General features: G+C 44.6%; 1 pseudogene; it reads right to left on the bottom strand.

Moving 5' to 3' along the window:
* Window positions 1-5,086: 5,086 nt before the first annotated feature.
* On the bottom strand, window positions 5,087-6,445 carry LOC109941058 (polypyrimidine tract-binding protein homolog 2-like; annotated as a pseudogene).
* Window positions 6,446-23,634: the final 17,189 nt, after the last annotated feature.

The raw sequence follows: 23,634 nt of genomic DNA, 5'->3' as shown, positions 1-23,634 counted from the left end.
AGGTCGATGATGATGAAGTGTCGGTCTCGTAGTAGACCACCTTCCTCATCCTTTTGTGCTTGTCGCCTTTCCGATGCGGCTTGTGGGAAGAAGACTTTTCCTTCTTCTCTTTGTGGTGAGAAGAGGAAGACTTTTTCTCCTTTCGTTTGGAGGAGTCCTTCTTCTTCTCCTTCTTGGCGTGATCTCCCGACATCACTTCGAGCGGTTAGGCTCTAATGAAGCACCGGGCTCTGATACCAATTGATAGTCGCCTAGAGGGGGGGTGAATAGGGCGAAACTGAAATTTACAAATATAAACACAACTACAAGCCGGGGTTAGCGTTAGTAATAAGAAACGAGTCCGCAAGAGAGGGCGCAAAACAAATCCCAAGCGAATAAGTAAGTGAGACACGGAGATTTGTTTTACCGAGGTTCGGTTCTTGCAAACCTACTCCCCGTTGAGGAGGCCACAAAGGCCGGGTTTCTTTCAACCCTTCCCTCTCTCTCAAACGATCCACGGATCGAGTGAGCTTTCTCTTCTCAATCACTTGGAACACAAAGTTCCCGCAAGGACTACCACACGATTGGGGTCTCTTGCCTCAATTACAAGTGAGTTTGATTGCAAAGAAAGGATCAAGAAAGAAGAAAGCAATCCAAGCGCAAGAGCTCGAAAGAACACAAGCAAATCACTCTCTCTAATCACTATGGCGTTGTGTGGAGTTTGGAGAGGATTTGATCTCTTTGGTGTGTCTTGAATTGAATGCTAGAGCTCTTGTAGTAGTTGGGAAGTGGAAAACTTGGATGCAATGAATGGTGGGGTGGTTAGGGTATTTATAGCCCCAACCACCAAAAGTGGCCGTTGGAAGGCTGTCTGCTCGATGGCGCACCGGACAGTCCGGTGCACACCGGACAGTCCGGTGCCCCCTGCCACGTCATCACTGCCGTTGGATTCTGACCGTTGGAACTTCTGACTTGTGGGCCCTCCAGGGTGTCCGGTGCACACCGGACATCTACTGTTCCTTGTCCGGTGTGCCAGTATGGGCACGCCTGCCATCTGTGCGCGCTGCGCGCGCATTTATTGCACCGCAGAGAGCCGTTGGCGCGGAGATAGCTGTTGCACTGGAGTCGCACCGGACAGTCCGGTGCACACCGGACAGTCCGGTGAATTTTAGCGGACTAGCCATTGGAGTTTCCCGAAGCTGGCGAGTTCCTGAGGCCGACCTCCCTTGGCGCACCGGACACTGTCCGGTGTACACCGGACAGTCCGGTGAATTATAGCCGAGTCGCCCCTGGAAATTCCCGAAGGTGGCGAGTTTGAGTCTGAGTCCCCCTGGTGCACCGGACATGTCCGGTGGCACACCGGACAGTCCGGTGCGCCAGACCAGGGGTGCCTTCGGTTGCCCCTTTGCTCCTTTGTTGAATCCAAAACTTGGTCTTTTTATTGGCTGAGTGTGAACCTTTTACACCTGTGTAATCTATACACTTGGGCAAACTAGTTAGTCCAAAGATTTGTGTTGGGCAATTCAACCACCAAAATTATATAGGAACTAGGTGTAAGCCTAATTCCCTTTCACTACTACCTATCAAGAGGCAGTGTATGCCTGACCGTTTATTTATACCCATCGCATTTGTGGGGGATGCAGTGGGCATGCAATATCTTAGAATATTTTTAGAATTAGGTCAATGAAAGCATTATGTTCTTTTCTGTTGGCTTTATATGTTCTAAATAGTTGGAACATCCTAAGTGAAAGTTCCATCTTGCTTATTCGGGGGGTGACATATATGTCATCTCGCTTTAAGGTTATTTAGTGTGTCATTTTTTATGGTTCAAACTATGTCCTATCTACTAGGTAAAAAAGTCAATATGTGTTCAAAACATTTATTGGAACAACTTGTGCTCAATTCATAATACAATTACTATATGTGTAACTTAAAGTTGCATTCCTCAGGTTGTTCTATTCATACATGAGACGAGTTCTGTGGATGGGGCCATATGGTCAGGTCACTACCAAGCTCATAATCTTTGGCACTGTAAGGTGGGCTATGAATTAGCTAATGTAGCCTTATTGTCATCATATTTGTAGCTGCAAGAATCTGTAAATTTCTGACCGTCATAAATGTAAAACTACCTTTTGGATAAGCCATGTGTAAGTAAAACTCTCCTTATTCTGTTAGCAGGAGTGGACATGAATAATTTCATTTTCTTTAGTTTTTAATGATCCATGATTTATCACTTACAATTTTAGAAATCAAACATTATGTCCTAGAGCAGTGCACGTCGCCGTCGGACAGGGACGGGATCTTCCCGGACAAGGTCGATGAGTCCTACTTCGCCCGCGATCTCACTGTCACCATGCTACATGAGAGTAGCTAGGCTAGCAGGAATAGGATGCAACAACAGGGAATTGCATTGGACGAAGTTGTACATATGCATACCACACCATGTGCAGGTGGTTAATGAGAGGGATGCATGTGTTTGGCATGCTTTCACTACGGTTAGTTTTTTCCGATATATCTAATGAGGTACTTTTTACTCCAAAACCATTAGTTTTGCTCTACTTAATGAAAATATACTGAGCCCATTCGATATTGCTTTAACTATCATTTATGTTTGTCCTTTTGAAAATGTATTAACCATTAATTTTGCTGAGATAAAAGCACATACTCATGTACCTTTATGTTTGTCCGTGTGATCTCTTGAAACTTGTTAATTAAGACCTTTAGACCTTGTAGAGTTGTGGTCTTAATTTATATGATGGATGGCAGAGAAGTAGCTTTTTCTGAAATGGGATAATTGGATAAACTTTGTAATATAAATTTGTGGAATGTTATTGGTGCAGAAAAAGATCGAGGAAGATAGATTTGTACTTGTTAGTGTCCATGGATGTGTAGAGGAAGCATTTTTCTGGAAATGAGCAATTCCTTGATAGTGAGGATGTTGTTTGCCCATCAGGAACCTTGTCCTTCCCCCAAAAAATCTTGCTTGTTTACAGTATGTATCTTGTTTCCGCCATATGAGTATGACCTTATGCATCTTTTTGTCAAATTTGCAGTCTTATGGAGTCAAAGTTGGATACACAGTCTCTGGCCAATCTAGAGGCGTTGGTAGCTCATCATCTCAAGGTGGCGGTTGTGCAGCTAAGCTGCTAACGCTGTTATGTACAAAGGCATATATGTGATGTGCTTTTTAATACAATATAGTTATTACGATTTCTTCACAATAGTTTTTATTCATACTTTTCGATGTTTACTTGAAATATGGAATCCATATTGTTCTATTGTTGTGCTATTGAAGTCAAAACAACTTTCTATGACTTTAGATCACTATGTTCTCCTTGTGTCGGATTAACACTTTTTATTATTTCTATTTCTTGGATAAAATGTTGTGATTCTGTCTGAACTACTATCAGAGAAGAAAATTTTCAACGTGTTGTTGTAGCAAATGATGGAATTGTTCAAACTTCTATCATCACAACGCACGAGCATTGTACTATCACATATATAAATCTACATGGTACCGATGATTTCAATGTAGTGGTAAAATAGCTATATTAAAATAACAAAGTTTATGTATAGCTAGGATCATAAATTAATTATGAAACATTCTCATAACAGTGTAACACATTTATACATAAGTTATTGTAGTAATATGTTCTCGTTGCAACGCACGGGCACTTACCTAGTATCACTATAATTTACGTACAAATGTGTGGTATAAGAAAATGTTTCGTAATCCAATTGTGATCATAGACATACATAAATTTTGTTATTTTAATCTAGCTACTTCATCACTGTATTGTAACCATCAGTATCATGCAGACTTCTATATATGATAGTTAGGTGCTCGTGCGTTGCAATGGTATATAAAATATTCGATAAAATATTAGTGCTCATATGTTCGTTTATCTTTATGTTCAAAGGTACATCCAGAGAAGCATGAAAAGAAGATGGTGAAACAGAGATTGAAATAGAGACAGATGCAAGTGCACTATGCAAAAAACATATAGTGTATACAACGACAGGAATGCAAATAGTAGCTAACAAATGACTGTCACCAGCGTTAAAAAAATAAGAAAAAAATGGGCTACCTAATGCTGGTTTTCGGTTGTCAGAAACGGTTAAAATGACTTCTACTGAGCCAATCAGCTCTGACATCATTGATGGGTTTTTTTTGGCTCCCATACACATACTGCGTGATTGATTGGCCGAACACCCGCGACCTGGTCCTGTGTATACGTTGACCATCCTTGTGTGCATGTTTTTTAACTGCACCGTAGCATCCGCGCTTGTACGCACAGATGCAAAATAGGCTTTTTTATCTTCGTTGGTCTATACGCGTGGAGAAGTAATATTCGTTCGTTTCCACTAATGCAGGCCTGCGCGAGCCAGGCGCCAAGGATGCCAGTAACCAAACAGGACAATAGTGCACATATAGATTCGTGATGGAACATAAAAGAATCCATTGTTCTCTTCAACTCAGAGAAAGCAATAGAAAGGAGTTTCTTTTCTTCTCATGAGAGTAGGACAACATGTGATATGATATACGCTAACAACTCAATAAATGACAATTAGAAAAGGAAAGATCTCAAATTACTCACCGAATTTTGCAACCAACGATCGCGTACGACAAAAACAAACTAACAAATTAGAGCAACAGAGAAGAAAGACAAACTAAAATTCACGAAGAAACTCTCTCTTTAAAGGAGTATAAATAGAGATATGCCGGCGAGGACTACAGATATAAGCATAGGGCTATGCTGGCAAATACCTAGTTTGATCATCTAATTCTAAATTCTGAAAAGATCTATGAAAAACACGTGCCTAATGAATAACATATCGGCCCTAACAAACTACCTTGCACAGAAGAATCCTTCACGCTTAAAGGCGGCCCGTGCGTTGCGACGGTCCGCGGAAGCTCGACTTCTGTGATTGCAGTAGATCATATAGTGACTCCGCCCTGATGATGGTAGAAGCCCTCAGTCACACTGAAGTCGTTTCCAGGCTTCTTCTATGGCTTGTTGCTGGTGGAGAACTTGGATCTAGCTGTTTGCACTGGTGCTGGCGTTACCTCCTCCAGTTATGTCGTGGTTGTAGAAGAGTAGAGCAACTAATGGATTCTCGGTTGTATTACTGAATTGGTGGCTGTAGAAGAAACACTACCTTGTGCTGGTAGAATGGCAACACCAATGTTTGGTATTGGTTGAGGCCAAGAAACAAAGGTTGATCACTGCTTAGAGTGACATTCCCCTTGGTATAATCTCTTCATTGCTCATTGTTAACCTGAAAAAAGATCATGTGGTCAATAAATGAGCAAATCATCAACAGATCCAGCATTGTCACATTTAATCTTTACAGTTTGTAAGGCAAGATTGATTCTTGAATGAATAGATTGATCAGAGATGCATAATACTCACATATATAGGCAAGGATTCCTAGGATTAGTTTTGAGAAATAGTACCAATCAAGGATATCCTAGCCTAGCTCTTTTTTGTAGAATATGCAGGAGAGCCGCTTACCATTGCATTGAGAAGAAGAGTCGCATATCATAGCCTATCTCTAATCATACTACCAAATATGCAATATGTGTCGCGCCTATAGCCATTGGGCCAAAGGACCCAACCGAGTCAGCCTAAAATTTGTCTAACATAGTTCACTCAAAAAATTGTATTCATATCTACTTTCTAGCATGACAAAGCACCACATACTATAGTAGTAAATTTGATCATATGAAGGAACTACTAGAACATTACCTTAACATTAAGCTCAGTATGGCGTGAAAATGTGAGGTGTACTTTGTAGTAGACACCTTCATAGATGTTGTGCCCTTCTAATGCTTCTTTTGTGGCAAATGTAGTTTGCATGTCTACCAAAAAACATAAGAGAATTTGAGAGACATGAGTCACATGCCATGCATGGACAGTTAAATTTTGTGCCTTAACAAGTTGGTTTTTACCTTGATACTGGATCAATGCTTGAAAGCCATTCTTCTCAAAATAGCAATCTTTTGTACAAATTCAAAAGCTGAAAAGACCTGACAGTTACATGATACAACAAAAAGTTGGTGAAACTGCATCTATTAATTATCAACATTGTTAATTTACTTTAACATATTACCTCATTAAGAACATCTATTTGTAACAACATATTGCATATCTTCAATAGATGCAAGCGGTATATTGCTCTCTGGTTCCTGCCTTTTCCCATCCTGGTCATAACAGTGTGAAAAAATAACTATATTAGCAATTTAGCTTGAGCACAGAGTCAAAACATACATGCTCAAAAGTAAGAAGTCCTACCAGTCTAGGACCATATTTAGCATAGTCCAGAAAAGGATTGTAAGGATTAGCGATATCCCTAAATAAAATAGCAAGGATAATCAAGAACTATATGATTCCTTGAATATTACAAACCACCCAAATTGATAAAAGTAAACGTCTCAGACCTTCACAGCAACAAGAAAAGCCATGTAAAAGCCAACACCAAACTAGCCAACATCTGCTTTACGGAGTTCAGAGACAGGGTGAAGCACTGGATAACTTTCAATGAGCCATGGAGTCGACTTTCAAGATGTGGCATGGGAGACTTTGTGTAATGCCCTAAAAAGTAAACTATGTGCATAATCCAAATATGGTGTGTCCTATGGATGATCAGAGGCTATAGATGTATAGATCTCATCGAGATGATTCCGATCAATTACTAGTTTGCCTTGTTTGGAGTCCGGATGAGTCTTTTCGAGTGCTGGTTGATTTGAGCCATCGGATATTAGGATTGTGGAAGTTTTCTACTATTTATACCTCCCTAACCCTAGAAGCCACATCCTCCCACCCCTAGCAGCCATCACCCTTTTGTGCCTTGCCCCAAGAGAAGAGAGGAAGAACAAGGGAGAGAAGAGAGGGGAGATGAGGGCATAATGTCGCCAATCATCGTCGTTCCTCTCCAAAAATTGGTTGGATTTCATTTCCTCTCTCTCTTTTCTCCACTTGATTAATGCTTTCCCTTGTTTTGGATGAGTTTTAGGCCCTGCAATTAGCCTTCCTTGGTTGAATTAGATGGGAGATTATATTTTGATCTCGAAATTAGTCCCTGCAGAGTGGCAGATTCGACAGTTTCTGTTCATGCCAGTTTTCTGTGGTCTTAGTGGCCTCAAAAAAAAGTCTATCTATGAGTCGTATATAATTTGTATATCTTTCTATGGACGCAAAGAACACCTCAATCGGACATCAGATCAGAGAGTAATTGAAGTTTGATTATAACAGTTTTTCAGTCTCATAATTCTGTGCAGAATCTGTTCTCCTAAGATTTAGGCAATTCTATCAACAGAATTAAACTTTTATTTAGTGAGAGAAGTTGTAGATAATTTCATAAGCTTTCCATATTGATAAAGAGTGTATTCATATGAATTTTGGAACTCCAGTTATGTTTGTTTTACGGTGGCTGTATCCATTTGCCTAGCAAACCGAGCAGGTCTGTTCACTGGTGAGTTTTATCTAGTAAATGGCCGAATTGGCTCTTCCAACTATGGAGAATTTTGTAGAGGGATAAAAGTACTTACTGTCAGCAAAATTTCATAATTTTTGGATAAGTAGTTTGGGAGATATCGAACTTTGAAGTTAATTATGCTGCTGTCTGAAACAGATTCAGTCGGTTATCTTGTCGGATGTTTTAGAACTTATAGATGGAAAAATTTAATTATCCATCAAATACTGAAGTCGTAGCATATTTTGTGTAGATGCTTCCAGATATTTTGTTTGATAGCACTGTTGTAGTAATTTTAAAGATATAAATTAACATGCAGCACTGCTGCTGTTGGCGGGTGGTAGGGAGGAGTGGTTGTTCACGTTAGTGTTGGGGTTGTGCGTAGGAGCGGTGTTGATTATTAGCAAATGCTATGTGAATGTTTGTACAAAGTTTAATTCCCACAACAGGTGATGGGGCTCCGGAACATACCTAGTGTCATTCCGAATTCTCGACGAAGGCAAGTAAAATGCAGTGGTGGTTTGCTATCGCTTGATTTGTATCTTATTCCCTATCATTGAGTATTCATAAGTATTGCATGTGTTAAACATGGAATTCTATGATGAGGTTTTATTTGATCGAAAGTATTGATGATTTGAGAATGATATATGTAGTTGACTCATGTCTTTGAGGAAGTTGAAGTTTCTATTATGAAGCATGTTAACTATAGTGACGTGTTGTTGGCATGTCATGCACATTGCATCATCCATCTTGCATTTTGAAGTTTTGTCGTGATCTTATGGTCCGACCGTATTGGTACATTTAGCATCGTACGTTGTCCGAGGAGGGGTACGATGCGACTTCATATCCTTAGAGGTATGAAGGCAGAAGACATCCTTGTATTTGCAAACATTTGCACTCATGAGGTATTGAAAGTCGCCTAGAGGGGGGGGGGTGAATAGGGCGAAACTGAAATTCTCAAAAATAATCACAATACAAGCCGGGTTAGTGTTAGAAATATAATTGAGTCCGTGAGAGAGGGTGCAAAACAAATCGTAAGCAAATAAGAGGTGTGACACGCGGATTTGTTTTACCGAGGTTCGGTTCTCGCAAACCTACTCCCCGTTGAGGTGGTCACAAAGACCGGGTCTCTTTCAACCCTTTCCCTCTCTCAAATGGTCCCTCGGACCGAGTGAGCTTTCTCTTCTCAATCACTTGGAACACAAAGTTCCTACAAGGACCACCACAAGATTGGTGTCTCTTGCCTCAATTACAAGTGAGTTTGATCACAAGAAAGAATCAAGAAAGAAGAAAGCAATCCAAGCGCAAGAGCTCGAAAGAACACAAGCAAATCTCTCTCACTAAGCACTAGAGCGTTGTGTGGAATTTGGGAGAGGATTTGATCTCTTGAGTGTGTCTAGAATTGAATGCCTAGCTCTTGTAAGTGGTTGGAAGTGTGAAAACTTGGATGCAATGAATGGTGGGTGTTGGGGGTATTTATAGCCCCAACCACCAAACTAGCCGTTTGGTGGGGCTGACCACCGGACAGTCCGGTGCACACCGGACATGTCCGATGCGCCAACCACGTCACCAAAGCCGTTGGGATTCGACCGTAGGAGCACTGTCTTCTGGGCCCGCCTGGATGTCCGGTGGCGCACCGGACATGTACTGTAGAGTGTCCGGTGCGCCACTACGCGCGTGCCTGACTTCTGCGCGCTCTGGCGCGCATTAATTGCTGTTGCAGGTGACCGTTGGCGCGAAGTAGCCGTTGCTCCGGAGTTACACCGGACAGTCCGGTGTACACCGGACATGTCCGGTGAATTATAGCGGAGCGGCCGTTGCGGTTTCCCAAAGCTGGCGAGTTCCTGAGGCGTCGTTCCTTGGAGCACCGGACACTGTCCGGTGTACACCGGACAGTCCGGTGAATTATAGCGGAGTCGCCTCTGGATTTTCCCGAAGGTGACGAGTTTGACTTGGAGTCCTCTGGTGCACCGGACACTGTCCGGTGGTGCACCGGACAGTCCGGTGCGCCAGACCAGAGGTGCCTTCGGTTGTCCCTTTGCTCTTTTGATGAACCCAATACTTGGTCTTTTAATTGGCTAAGTGTGAACCTTTGGCACCTATATAACTTATACACTAGAGCAAACTAGTTAGTCCAATTATTTGTGTTGGGCAATTCAACCACCAAAATTATTTAGGAACTAGGTGTAAGCCTAATTCCCTTTCAATCTCCCCCTTTTTGGTGATTGATGCCAACACAAATCAAAGCAAATATGGAAGTGCATAATTGAACTAGCTTGCATAATGTAAGTGCAAAGATTGCTTGGAATTGAGCCAATATAAATACTTACAAGATATGCATGGATTGTTTCTTTCATTCTTTAACATTTTGGACCACGCTTTCACCACATGTTTTGTTTTTGCAAATTATTTTGTAAATCCTTTTCAAAGTTCTTTTGCAAATAGTCAAAGGTAAATGAATAAGATTTTGCAAAGCATTTTCAAGATTTGAAATTTTCTCCCCCTGTTTCAAATGCTTTTCCTTTGACTAAACAAAACTCCCCCTTAATGAAATCCTCCTCTTAGTGTTCAAGAGGGTTTTGATATTAATTTTGAAGAGGTTATACCAATTTTATATCACAAGTAAGATACCAATTTGAAAATACTCTTTGAAAAACTAAAATTTTAGAAATTGGTGGTGGTGCGGTCCTTTTGCTTTGGGCTCTTACTCTCTCCCCCTTTGGCATGAATCGCCAAAAACGGAATCATTAGAGCCCTTGAATCACTCTCTCGCTTTGGTCATAAATAAATGAGTGAGGAATATACCAAAGACAAAGTCCTTTTGCTTTGGACTCATGTTCTCTCCCCAAAGATGGAGAGATGCGCGGAGCGACGACGAAGGATGAGTTACGGAGTGGAAGCCTTTGTCTTCGCCGAAGACTCCAATTCCCTTTCAATACACCTATGACTTGGTTTGAAATAGACTTGAAGACACATTAGTCATGGCATATGAAAGAGATATGATCAAAGGTATATAAATGAGCTATGTGTGCAAATCAACAAAAGAAGTTCCTAGAATCAAGAATATTTAGCTCATGCCTAAGTTTGTTAAAAGTTTGTTCATCAAGTGGCTTGGTAAAGATATCGGCTAATTGATCTTTAGTATTAATGTAAGAAATCTCGATATCTCCCTTTTGTTGGTGATCCCTTAAAAAGTGATACCGAATGGCTATGTGCTTAGTGCGGCTATGCTCAACGGGATTATCCGCCATGCGGATTGCACTCTCATTATCACATAGAAGAGGAACTTTGGTTAATTTGTAACCATAGTCCCTAAGGGTTTGCCTCATCCAAAGTAGTTGCGCGCAACAATGTCCTGCAGCAATGTACTCGGCTTCGACGGTAGAAAGAGCCACTGAATTTTGCTTCTTTGAAGCCCAAGACACCAAGGATCTTCCCAAGAACTGGCAAGTCCCCGATGTACTCTTTCTATTGATTTTACACCCCGCCCAATCGGTATCCGAATAACAATCAAATCAAATGTGGATCCCCTAGGATACCAAAGCCCAAACTTAGGAGTATAAACCAAGATTCGTTTTACGGCCGTAAGGTGAGCTTCCTTAGGGTCGGCTTGGAATCTTGCACACATGCATACGGAAAGCATAATATCCGGTCGAGATGCACATAAATATAGCAAAGAACCTATCATCGACCGGTATACCTTTTGATCGACGGATTTACCTCCCTCGTCGAGGTCGAGATGCCCATTGGTTCCCATGGGTGTCTTGATGGGTTTGGCATCCTTCATTCCAAACTTGCTTAGAATATCTTGAGTATACTTTGTTTGGCTTAGGAAGGTGCCTTCTTGGAGTTGCTTCACTTGAAATCCTAAGAAATACTTCAACTCCCCCATCATAGACATCTCGAATTTTTGTGTCATGATCCTACTAAATTCTTCACATGTAGACTCGTTAGTAGACCCAAATATAATATCATCAACATAAATTTGGCATACAAACAAGTCATTTTCAAGAGTTTTAGTGAATAGAGTAGGATCGGTCTTTCCGACTTTGAATCCATTAGTGATAAGGAAATCCCTAAGACATTCATACCATGCTCTTGGGGCTTGCTTGAGCCCATAAAGCGCCTTAGAGAGTTTATAGACATGGTTAGGGTACTCACTATCTTCAAAGCCGGGAGGTTGCTCAACATAGGCCTCTTCCTTGATTGGTCCATTGAGGAAGGCACTTTTCACGTCCATTTGATAAAGCTTAAAGCCATGGTAAGTAGCATAGGCCAATAATATACGAATTGACTCAAGCCTAGCTACGGGTGCATAGGTTTCACCGAAATCCAAACCTTCGACTTGGGAGTATCCCTTGGCCACAAGTCGAGCTTTGTTCCTTGTCACCACACCATGCTCATCTTGCTTGTTGCGGAAAACCCATTTGGTTCCTACAACATTTTGGTTAGGACGTGGAACTAAATGCCATACCTCATTCCTAGTGAAGTTGTTGAGCTCCTCTTGCATCGCCACCACCCAATCCGAATCTTGAAGTGCTTCCTCTACCCTGTGTGTGGCTCAATAGAGGAAACAAAAGAGTAATGCTCACAAAAATGTGCAACACGAGATCTAGTAGTTACCCCCTTATGAATGTCGCCGAGGATGGTGTCGACGGGGTGATCTCGTTGGATTGCTTGGTGGACTCTTGGGTGTGGCGGCCTTTGTTCTTCATCCTCCTTGTCTTGATCATTTGTATCTCCCCCTTGATCATTGCCATCATCTTGAGGTGGCTCATTTGCTTGATCTTCTATTTCATCATCTTGAGCTTCATCCTCATTTTGAGTCGGTGGAGATGCTTGCGTGGAGGAGGATGGTTGATCTTGTGCATTTGGAGTCTCTTCGGATTCTTTAGGACACACATCCCCAATGGACATGTTCCTTAGCGCGATGCACGGAGCCTCTTCAATACCTATCTCATCAAGATCAACTTGCTCTACTTGAGAGCCGTTAGTCTCATCAAACACAACGTCACAAGAAACTTCAACTTGTCTGGAGGACTTGTTAAAGACTCTATATGCCCTTGTGTTTGAATCGTATCCTAGTAAAAAGCCTTCTACAGTCTTAGGAGCAAATTTAGATTTTCTACCTCTTTTAACAAGAATAAAGCATTTGCTACCAAAGACTCTAAAATATGAAATGTTGGGCTTTTTACCGGTTAGGAGTTCATACGATGTCTTCTTGAGGATTCGGTGTAGATATAACCGGTTGATGGCGTATCAGGCGGTGTTGACCGCCTCGGCCCAAAACCGATCCGAAGTCTTGTACTCATCAAGCATGGTTCTTGCCATGTCCAATAGAGTTCTATTCTTCCTCTCCACTACACCGTTTTGTTGTGGCGTGTAGGGAGAAGAGAACTCATGCTTGATGCCCTTCTCCTCAAGGAAGCCTTCAATTTGAGAGTTCTTGAACTCCGTCCCGTTGTCGCTTCTTATTTTCTTGATCCTTAAGCCGAACCCATTTTGAGCTCGTCTCAAGAATCCCTTTAAGGTTTCTTAGGTTTGAGATTTTCCTGCAAAAAGAATACCCAAGTGAAGCGAGAATAATCATCCACTATTACAAGACAATACTTACTCCCGCCGATGCTGATGTAAGCAATCGGGCCGAATAGATCCATGTGGAGTAGCTCAAGTGGCCTGTCGGTCGTCATGATGTTCTTGTGTGGATGATGGGCACCAACTTGCTTTCCTGCTTGGCATGCGCTACAAACCCTGTCTTTCTCAAAATGAACATTGGTTAGTCCTAAAATGTGCTCTCCCTTTAGAAGCTTATGAAGATTCTTCATCCCAACATGGGCTAGTCGGCGGTGCCAGAGCCAACCCATGTTGGTCTTAGCAATTAAGCATGTGTCGAGTTTAGCTCTATCAAAATCTACTAAGTATAGCTGACCCTCTAACACTCCCTTAAATGCTATTGAATCATCACTTCTTCTAAAGACAGTGACACCTACATCAGTGAAAAGACAGTTGTAACCCATTTTGCATAATTGAGATACAGAAAGCAAATTGTAATCTAATGAATCTACAAGAAAAACATTGAAAATAGAGTGGTCAGGAGAAATAGCTATTTTACCAAGACCTTTGACCAAACCTTGATTTCCATCCCCGAATGTAATAGCTCGTTGGGGATCTTGGTTTTTCTCATAGGAGGAGAACATCTTCTTCTCCCCTGTCATGTGGTTTGTGCACCCGCTGTCGATAATCCAACTTGAGCCCCCGGATGCATAAACCTACAAAATAAGTTTAGTTCTTGACTTTAGGTACCCAAATGGTTTTGGGTCCTTTGGCATTAGACACAAGAACTTTAGGTACCCAAACACAAGTCTTTGACCCCTTGTGCTTGCCCCCAACATATTTGGCAACTACTTTGCCGGATTTGTTAGTCAAAACATATGATGCATCAAAGGTTTTAAATGAAAAGCTATGTTCATTTGATGCACTAGGAGTTTTCTTCTTAGGCAACTTAGCACGGGTTGGTTGCCTAGAGCTAGATGTCTCACCCTTATACATGAAAGCATGATTAGGGCCAGAGTGAGACTTCCTAGAATGAATTCTCCTAATTTTGTCCTCGGGATAACTGACAGGGTATAAAATGTAACCCTCGTTATCCTGAGGCATGGGACCCTTGCCTTTAACAAAGTTGGATAATTTCTTAGGAGGGGCATTAAGTTTGACATTGCCTCCCTGTTGGAAGCCAATGCCATCCTTAATGCCAGGGCGTCTCCCACTGTAGAGCATACTTCTAGCAAATTTAAAATTTTCATTTTCTAAGTTATGCTCGGCCATTTTAGCATCTAATTTTGCTATATGATCATTTTGTTGTTTAATTAAAGACATGTGATCATGAATAACATTAATATCAACATATCTACATCTAGTACAAATAGATACATGCTCAACGATAGATGTAGAGGGTTTGCAAGATTTTAATTCTACAACCTTAGCATGTAATATATCGTTTTCACTTCTAAGGTTAGAAATAGTAACATTGCAAACATCAAAATCTTTAGCCTTAGCAAGCAATTTTTTATTTTCATTTCTAAGGCTAGCAAGTGAAATGTTCAATTCTTCAATCATAGCAAGCAAATCATCATTATCATCTCTAGGATTGGAAGTTGAAACATTACAAACATGAGAATCAACCTTAGCTAACAAATCAGCATTTTCATTTCTAAGGTTGGCAATAGTGTCATGGCATGTGCTTAGCTCACTAGTTAATTTCTCACGTTTTTCTACCTCTAGAGCATAAGCATTCTTAACCTTAACATGCTTTTTATTTTCCTTGATTAGGAAGTCCTCTTGGGAGTCCAAGAGATCATCCTTCTCATGGATGGCACTAATTAGCTCATTTAGTTTTTCTTTTTGTTCCATGTTAAGGTTGGCAAAAAGGGTACGCAAATTATCTTCCTCATCACTAGCATTATCATCACTAGAGGACTCATATCTAGTAGAGGATTTAGATTTAACCTTCTTCTTTTTGCCGTCCTTTGCCATGAGGCACTTGTGGCCGACGTTGGGGAAGAGAAGGTTCTTGGTGACGGCGATGTTGGCGGCGTCCTCGTTGTCGGAGGAGTCGCTAGAGCTTTCGTCGGAGTCCCACTCCCGACAAACATGGGCATCGCCGCCCTTCTTCTTGTAGTACCTCTTCTTCTCCTTTCTTCTCCCCTTCTTGTCATCACCCCTGTCACTGTCACTAGAAATTGGACATTTAGCTATAAAGTGACCGGGCTTACCACACTTGTAGCAAACCTTCTTGGAGCGGGGCTTGTAATCCTTCCCCCTCCTTTGCTTGAGGATTTGCCGAAAGCTTTTGATGACAAGCGCCATCTCCTCGTTGTCGAGCTTTGAGGCGTCGATTGGTTGTCTACTCGGTGTAGACTCCTCCTTCTTCTCCTCCGTCGCCTTAAATGCGACCGGTTGTACCGCGAATGTGGAGGGATCATCTAGCTCGTTGATCTTCTTCGAGCCCTTGATCATATACTCAAAGCTCACAAAATTCCCGATTACTTCCTCGGGAGTCATTAGTGTATATCTTGGATTACCACGAATTAATTGTACTTGAGTAGGGTTAAGGAAAATAAGTGATCTTAGAATAACCTTAACCACCTCGTGGTCATCCCATTTCTTGCTCCCGAGGTTGCGCACTTGATTTACCAAGGTTTTGAGCCGGTTATACATATCTTGTGGCTCCTCCCCTTGGCGAAGATGGAAGCGACCGAGCCCCCCCTCGATCGTTTCCCGCTTGGTGATCTTGGTGAGTTCATCACCCTCGTGCGCGGTCTTGAGTAGGTCCCAAATCTCCTTCGCACTCTTCAACCCTTGCACCTTGTTATATTCCTCTCTACTTAGAGAGGCAAGGAGTATGGTTGTGGCTTGGGAGTTGAAGTGCTCGATTTGGGCCACCTCATCCTCATCATAGTCTTCATCCCCTACGGATGGTACCTGTGCACCAAACTCAACAACATCCCATATACTTTTGTGGAGTGAGGTTAGATGAAATCGCATTAAATCACTCCACCTAGCGTAATCTTCACCATCAAATGTTGGTGGTTTGCCTAATGGGATGGAAAGCAAAGGTGTATGTTTAGAAATGCGAGGGTAGCGTAGGGGAATCTTACTATATTTCTTGCGCTCTTGGCACTTAGAAGTGACGGACGCCGCGTCGGAGCCGGAGGTGGATGTTGATGAAGAATCGGTCTCGTAGTAGACCACTTTCCTCATCCTCTTTTTCTTGTCCCCACTCCGATGCGGCTGGTGGGAAGAGGATTTCTCCTTCTTCTCTTTGTGTGAAGAAGATTTCTTCTCCTTCCCTTTGGAGGAGTCTTTCTTCTCCTTTCTCTTGTTGCGGGACTCTTCCAATGAAGTCTTCCCGTGGCTTGTAGTGGGCTTTTCGCCGGTCTCCATCTCCTTCTTGGCGTGATATCCTGACATCACTTCGAGCGGTTAGGCTCTAATGAAGTACCAGGCTCCGATACCAATTGAAAGTCGCCTAGAGGGAGGGGGGGTGAATAGGGCGAAACTGAAATTCTCAAAAATAATCACAACTACAAGCCGGGTTAGCGTTAGAAATATAATTGAGTCCGCGAGAGAGGGTGCAAAACAAATCGTAAGCAAATAAGAGGTGTGACACGCGGATTTGTTTTACCGAGGTTCGGTTCTCGCAAACCTACTCCCCGTTGAGGTGGTCACAAAGACCGGGTCTCTTTCAACCCTTTCCCTCTCTCAAACGGTCCCTCGGACCGAGTGAGCTTTCTCTTCTCAATCACTTGGAACACAAAGTTCCTACAAGGACCACCACAAGATTGGTGTCTCTTGCCTCAATTACAAGTGAGTTTGATCACAAGAAAGAATCAAGAAAGAAGAAAGCAATCCAAGCGCAAGAGCTCGAAAGAACACAAGCAAATCTCTCTCACTAAGCACTAGAGCGTTGTGTGGAATTTGGGAGAGGATTTGATCTCTTGAGTGTGTCTAGAATTGAATGCCTAGCTCTTGTAAGTGGTTGGAAGTGTGAAAACTTTGATGCAATGAATGGTGGGTGGTTGGGGGTATTTATAGCCCCAACCACCAAACTAGCCATTTGGTGGGGCTGACTGTCGTATGGTGCACCGGACATGTCGGTGCGCCAGCCACGTCACCAAAGCCGTTGGGATTCGACCGTTGGAGCACTGTCTTCTGGGCCCGCCTGGATATCCGGTGGTGCACCGGACATGTACTGTAGAGTGTCCGGTGCGCCACTACGCGCGTGCCTGACTTCTGCGCGCTCTGGCGCGCATTAATTGCTGTTGCAGGTGACCGTTGGCGTTAGCTGTGGGCATTCGGGTTAGCCCGAAAATTCGGGTCGGGTTTTTTGGGCTTTTAAAATTTCGGGTATCTAGAAACTATACCCGAAAACAGGTTTACTATACTCTATACCCGATATATTGGGTACCCGAAATTTTCGGGTTCGGGTATGGGTAGCCCATTGTACCCGGTTTAGAACTTCTAGCTAGTCAAGGACCTTGGTGATGTTGCTCCTATTTCGTCGTTGTACTGGATGACTGGAGGAGTGGGGAGGAGGCACCAAACGACAGATGAATGAAGGAGAGGAGGCACAGGGAACTTCTAGCTAGCCAAGGACCATGGCAGATGAATGAAGGAGCACGGGGAACTTCTAGCTGGTCAAGGACCATGGCAGATGAATGAAGGAGAGGAGGCATTAGCACAGCACGATCCACACCGACGGTCAGTCAGAGTGTCGAACGAGGACGAGAGCGGAGGAAGCATCAACCATCGGAGCCGAGGAGCGTTGGAGCCTTGACCGGCTATCGACGGCGCTGCGGCGGCTAGGGTTCCTAGCCCTAGGAGCGCCTGGTGCTTGGTTGGGAGCTGGGACAGTGGGCGGCCTGGCTAGTTTGGGTGCTGCGCGTGGGCTAGTTTGGGTGATGTTTGGAGCCTGGATGTTCATGGGTAGTGGCTACGTGGCTCCAGGGTGGGGCATTAGTGGGCTTGGCAACTGGACTTCTTTTGGCTGAAAGCCTATAGAAAAGCTACAAGACGCACAACAAAATTAACTTCGGCCATTATGGGTACTTCGGGTACCGCGACCCGTTACCCGATTAGGCTCGAACTAAATTCGGGTTTTCAATTTCATTACCCGCAGAAATAATTTGAGTACCGGGCTTTGGGCTAAATGGGTACGGGTTCGGGTATTTTGGGTTTTGGGCTTCGGGCTCGGGTTTTATGCCCAGATCTAGTTGGCGTGAAGTAGCCGTTGCTCCGGAGTTACACCGGACAGTCCGGTGTACACCAGACATGTCCGGTGAATTATAGCGGAGCGGCCGTTGCGGTTTCCCGAAGCTGGCGAGTTCCTGAGGCGCCGTTCCTTGGAGCACCGGACACTGTCCGGTGTACACCGGATAGTCCGGTGAATTATAGCGGAGTCACCTCTGGATTTTCCCGAAGGTGACGAGTTTGACTTGGAGTCCTCTGGTGCACCGGACACTGTCCGGTGGCACACCGGACAGTCCGGTGCGCCAGACCAGAGGTGCCTTCTGTTGTCCCTTTGCTCTTTTGATGAACCCAATACTTGGTCTTTTAATTGGCTAAGTGTGAACCTTTGGCACCTGTATAACTTATACACTAGAGCAAACTAGTTAGTCCAATTATTTGTGTTGGACAATTCAACCACCAAAATTATTTAGGAACTAGGTGTAAGCCTAATTCCCTTTCAGGTATATATGAAGTGTGGCATTGCTATGTTACTATTGTGGTTTCCCTGCGAGGTGTGGTAACTAGGTATGTTATACGTTGTATTCGTGTTTCACCTTCATAATAAGAAGGTTGTGAAATCATGTGGTGGTAAAACAATGTTCTTATGTGGTTAAACAGTTTAATATTATTTTACTTGCTGAGATGTGTCATCTCACTCTTGCATTACTCAATGCAGGTACTTGATTCATGTTGGGAATGAGGGAAGTAGGAGCACGTCCACCTTCACTCTCATAATAACGCTGCCCAGGCGCAACCATGATTTAATTAGAAACTTCTTGTCAAAGGATGTTTGTTTTTAACTAGTCTTGCGCACTAGTTAATTCGGTTCATGTCGTTATGGTTATCTTCCCATTGCTAGCAAATTATTAATGTCTAGTATGTTTTCTTATCATGATATCTGTTTATACTCTGTTGCTTCCTTGTTTATGTAATCTTTCAAAGTAGATGCTGTTGAAATTTTATATATGAATGTTAGATGTGTAGTTTAGTAGCATTCCGGGGTGTTTGTGGATCCCGGAGTGTTACACTTTGGAAGGGAACCTTATATTGTAGCTCATAAACAACTTCTAGATCATGCAACAATAGTTCAGCTGTACAGAGGCAAATACCAGGCAGAGATCTAATTTCTTCATTGATGTTACTTTCAACAACAAACAAATCGTGATTGATTACAATATGGAGTGATCGGAGGCTGACAAGGCAAACTTGAAAAAGTAATGATACAATGCATGGGACTGATAAAAAAGACCTTCGTCACCAAAACAAATAGGTTAAGCAATTGATCCATAAACCTACATATACTTCTACTGACAAGACTGTCACAAGTATGTTTCTATTTTTTATAGAATAAATTAATAGTTGGATACCCCAAATCTCCACACCCTTTTGGCTAGAAGGCCGACATCTCCCAAGCAGTCCATTAGGGCATAGCAACAGAGCATATGGGCTTCAATGACAAAAAATACAAGTGCCAAGAAGTATGTAAAAATCTCGTGTGAAATTAGAGCATGGTAGCCTATGCAAACATAAGTACGAATAGAGTTCTGAACTGAAATCAATAAATGTATTATCAAATGCAAATGAAAAATGGTTCCTAAAATATCAAGACAGTTCTAAAAATCGCCCCCAAGGGAGGATATGTCGCTCTGTGCTATCTATACAGCCGCTTTTGATCCATCAAAAGCATGTGATTGATCTACTGACGACGATCCCTGAACTAAGCCACGAAAATGACAGAATTCCAGAGATTGTTACCGGTGGACTAGACTACTCATTGCGAAGCTACCCATGCATGATCCATGCAACAGATGTGGTTGCAAAGCTGACTGACTTGAGGGTCAGCTTCAACTACTAGCTCACAGTACAAAAACCGGACTGAGGCCACATCTCGATCTCGTCATGGTTTGCTCACTCAGAAAACCTGTCAAGTTTCATTCAATACAGAGAGATTCTTGGACCCAAGAACATGTTGCATAATGTTTACTTCCGTTCATTCCTTCATTCACCGCCATTGTTAAGCAATAATCATGCTGCACGTGGTCAACAAAAGCAGTTTCATTTGGTATGCACCATCTATGTCGATATTAGTACTAAGGGCATGTACGAGAGGTAAGGAATGAGGGCAGGCTTACCTCACCACTTCTCTTGGAAGGGGAGCTCACCGGAGGGGATGAAGAAGCCTCGTTGAAAGGATCACTGTAACACCCTGAATTTGGGGGTATAAAATTTCTTTTCTAATATCCACCAAATTCAGGCGTTACCCTTTCCTTTTCCCCTCGCTAAACCTTGATCTTTTCCAAAGTTATAGCGGGTTTTGGCTTTAGACCTCGTGTAAAGCAAAACCTTAAAATACTTTATTTTGGGTCATGCACCATGCCGAACCATGCATACTTTTTTGATTGTTTAAAAATGTGAAAGCATTCATCTAGAGGAAATTAGATTTTAGAAAAAAAGAAAACCTTTTTCTTCTCCTCTCCCCCTCCTTCCCCATTTTCGGCCCAGCCGCCCCCCTTTCCCCCCGCGTGGGCCTCGCGGCGGCCCAGCCGCCCCCCCTTCCCTTCTCGCCGTGGGCCGCCTGGCGGCCCAGCCGCGCGCCCCCCCTTCCCCTTGGGCCCAGCCGACCCAACCACCCCCCTCCCTTTTCTTTTTCCAAAAATCCCCTCCCCACGGGCCCCGCCCATCATCCCCCCTCTCTCTCCCTCACCCTAACCCTAGCCGCCGTCGCCTCTCCCCTGCCCTAGCGCCGCCGCCGCCTCCCCGGCGTCGCCGCCGCGCCGTCCTCCCCTCCGGTGAGGTTTCTCCCTCCCCCCTCCCTCCTCTCCCCCTCCCTCCTCCTTCCCTCCCGTCGGCGTCCCCCGCCCCCGCGCCATGGGCGCGCCCGCCTCGGCCGCCCCGGCCTCGCCCGCGCCCGGCCGGCTCCGCGCCCGGTCGCCCTCGGCCGCCCGCTCGGCCGCCCTCCCCGCGCCGCCCTCGGCCGTCCCCGGCCCGCGCCGCCCTCGCTCGGCCGCTCCCGGCGAGCTTGGCCCCGGCCCCGGCCGCCCTCGGCCGCCCGCGCCCGGCCACCCCGCGCCGCCCCGCTCCCGTCGCGCTCGGCCCCGACCTCGGCCGTCCCGCGCCCGCCCTCCCCGCGCCGCTCTCCGGCGAGCTCGGCTCGGCCGCCTGGCCTCGGCCGCCTCGCCCCGCTCAGCCCCGCCCCCGGCCGCCCTCGGCCACCCCGTCCCGCGCCCCCTCGGCCCTGCCCCATGCCCGGCGAGCTCGGCCGCCCCCGTGCCCCGGTTCGACCGCCCGCCCCCGCGCCCGGCCTCGCCCGGCCGCGTCCTCGCTCGCCCGTGCTCGCTTGCCCCGGCGTGCTTGCCCGCTCGCCCCGCCGTGCCTTGCTCACGTCGTGTCGGCCCCTGCGTGGCCTCGAGCTTGGCCCAGCGTGCCTATGGCGCGCGGCTTTGAGCCCGGCTAACATACGGTCCCGACGTGCGCACGGCTAGTCCGTGGCTTGTGCGTGCGGCCTCGCGCGCGTGCCCGCGTAGTGCGCGTGCCTTGGCACGACTCGTCGTGCCTTCGTCTACCCCCGGACACCCCGTCTACCCCCCGTGTCCTATGCGCGCTAATCACGTGTTTATATTAATAAGATAGGAGTCTCAATTTGGAAATTGGTTACGTTAGTTAATTTGTATAGCTAATCATCTATCTCATTCAATGTTAATCTACTAAAAGTGGCCACGTTTACATTAGTGCATGTAGCTAATTATTTTGTTAGAACCAATTGGAACTAGAGCACGTAACGTTTAGTTATTCGTTTACCCGTAGTGCGCCTCGAGCATAAGCTTTAACTCTCGCGAGACCTTTCCCCATTTCTTTCTAACCAAGGTAAATTCATTATCGTATGTGATATTCTATGCATATTTACTTTATTTGTTCTCTTGTATGGTGTACTGTTTATTTCCTAATTTGAATGGATGGATGTATGTGTGCTTGCAATCGCATAGAGAACGATCCGGTTGAAGAGCCCGAGGAACTCGCAGGAGAAGCCCCTGAGCAGCAGTCGGTTAGTGGAGGCAAGTGTCCCTTGACCTATCTCTGTCCTATTCATTCTTTAATTCACCTCCCGCATTATACACTTATGCCTAAGGATTGACTAGCTTTGTTATCCATGTCCTTGTTTACCTATTTGGGTTGGATTATTATGGTTTAGCCTTATGCTATTGCTTAACTCTAATCAATGAACATGATGAGATTATCTATGATACGCTGTTTTCCCTTATCTTATTCTGATGTTGTACTTGTGGCCTTTAAGGGGGCTCGAGCGGTTTCTCGAGTGCCTCTCCGTAAGGACCTGTTCTATGGATGACCGCCCGGGAAAACAGTGCAACCATGAGGGTGGAATGGGATGCCCCTAGCTGAATAATTAGAGGATCCGGGGTGTAGTTCTCTTCGCCGTCGTGCCGTCAATGGGGCTCGATGTATGCGGCTCGCTCTGCCAAGGTTGATTTGTCCCTTGAGGAGGAGTGCGGTACATTTAGGAAACCTAACGGGCGGCTACAGCCCCGGGGAATCTTTGTAAAGGCTATGTAGTGATGCCCTGCTGGGTCACCTTGGTAGTGATCAATGGAGAGTCATGATCTCCGGGCAGAATGGGAATCACGGCTTGTGGGTAAAGTGCACAACCTCTGCAGAGTGTTTGAAAACTGATATATCGGCCGTGCTCGCGGTTATGAGCGGCCAAGGGAGCTCCAGTGATTAGTGGTACTTGATCAGAGATACTTTGGTTTACAGGTGGCAATGAGACTGATGGTTCTGGTTATGAACATGGTGCTGGTAAGTGGTATTCTTTCCGTTTGGAAAGGGTACATCGGGCTAATAACTTGGGTTAATGCTAAAACCTGGCTTTCTATTAGTAAATAATAATCTGACCAACTAAAAGCAACTGCTTGACTTATCCCCACATAAAGCTAGTCCACTACAGCCAAACAGGATACTTGCTGAGTATGTTGATGTGTACTCACCCTTGCTCTACACACCAAACCCCCCCCATCCCCAGGTTGTCAGCATTGCAACCACTGCTCAGGAGAAGATGAAGCTGTGGAAGGAGACTTCCAGGAGTTCCAAGACTACGACGAGTTCTAGGCGTGGGTTAGCGGCAACCCCCAGTCGGCTGCCTGTGAAGGCCGCGTTTATCTACGTTTCTTTTCCGCACTTTGATTTATTGTAAGGACTATATGGACGTCTCAGACGTATGATGTAATCGACTATTATTTCCCTTTTTAATACTATTTGAGCACTGTGTGATGATGTCCATGTTATGTAACTGTTGTGTACGTGAATTGCTGATCCTGGCACGTACATGGTTCGCATTCGGTTTGCCTTCTAAAACCGGGTGTGACAATCACGATGCCC

Source organism: Zea mays, chromosome 7 (genome assembly GCF_902167145.1).
Source record: "Zea mays cultivar B73 chromosome 7, Zm-B73-REFERENCE-NAM-5.0, whole genome shotgun sequence".
NCBI lineage: Eukaryota > Viridiplantae > Streptophyta > Magnoliopsida > Poales > Poaceae > Zea > Zea mays.
This window is presented reverse-complemented; position numbering and strand designations above follow the sequence as displayed.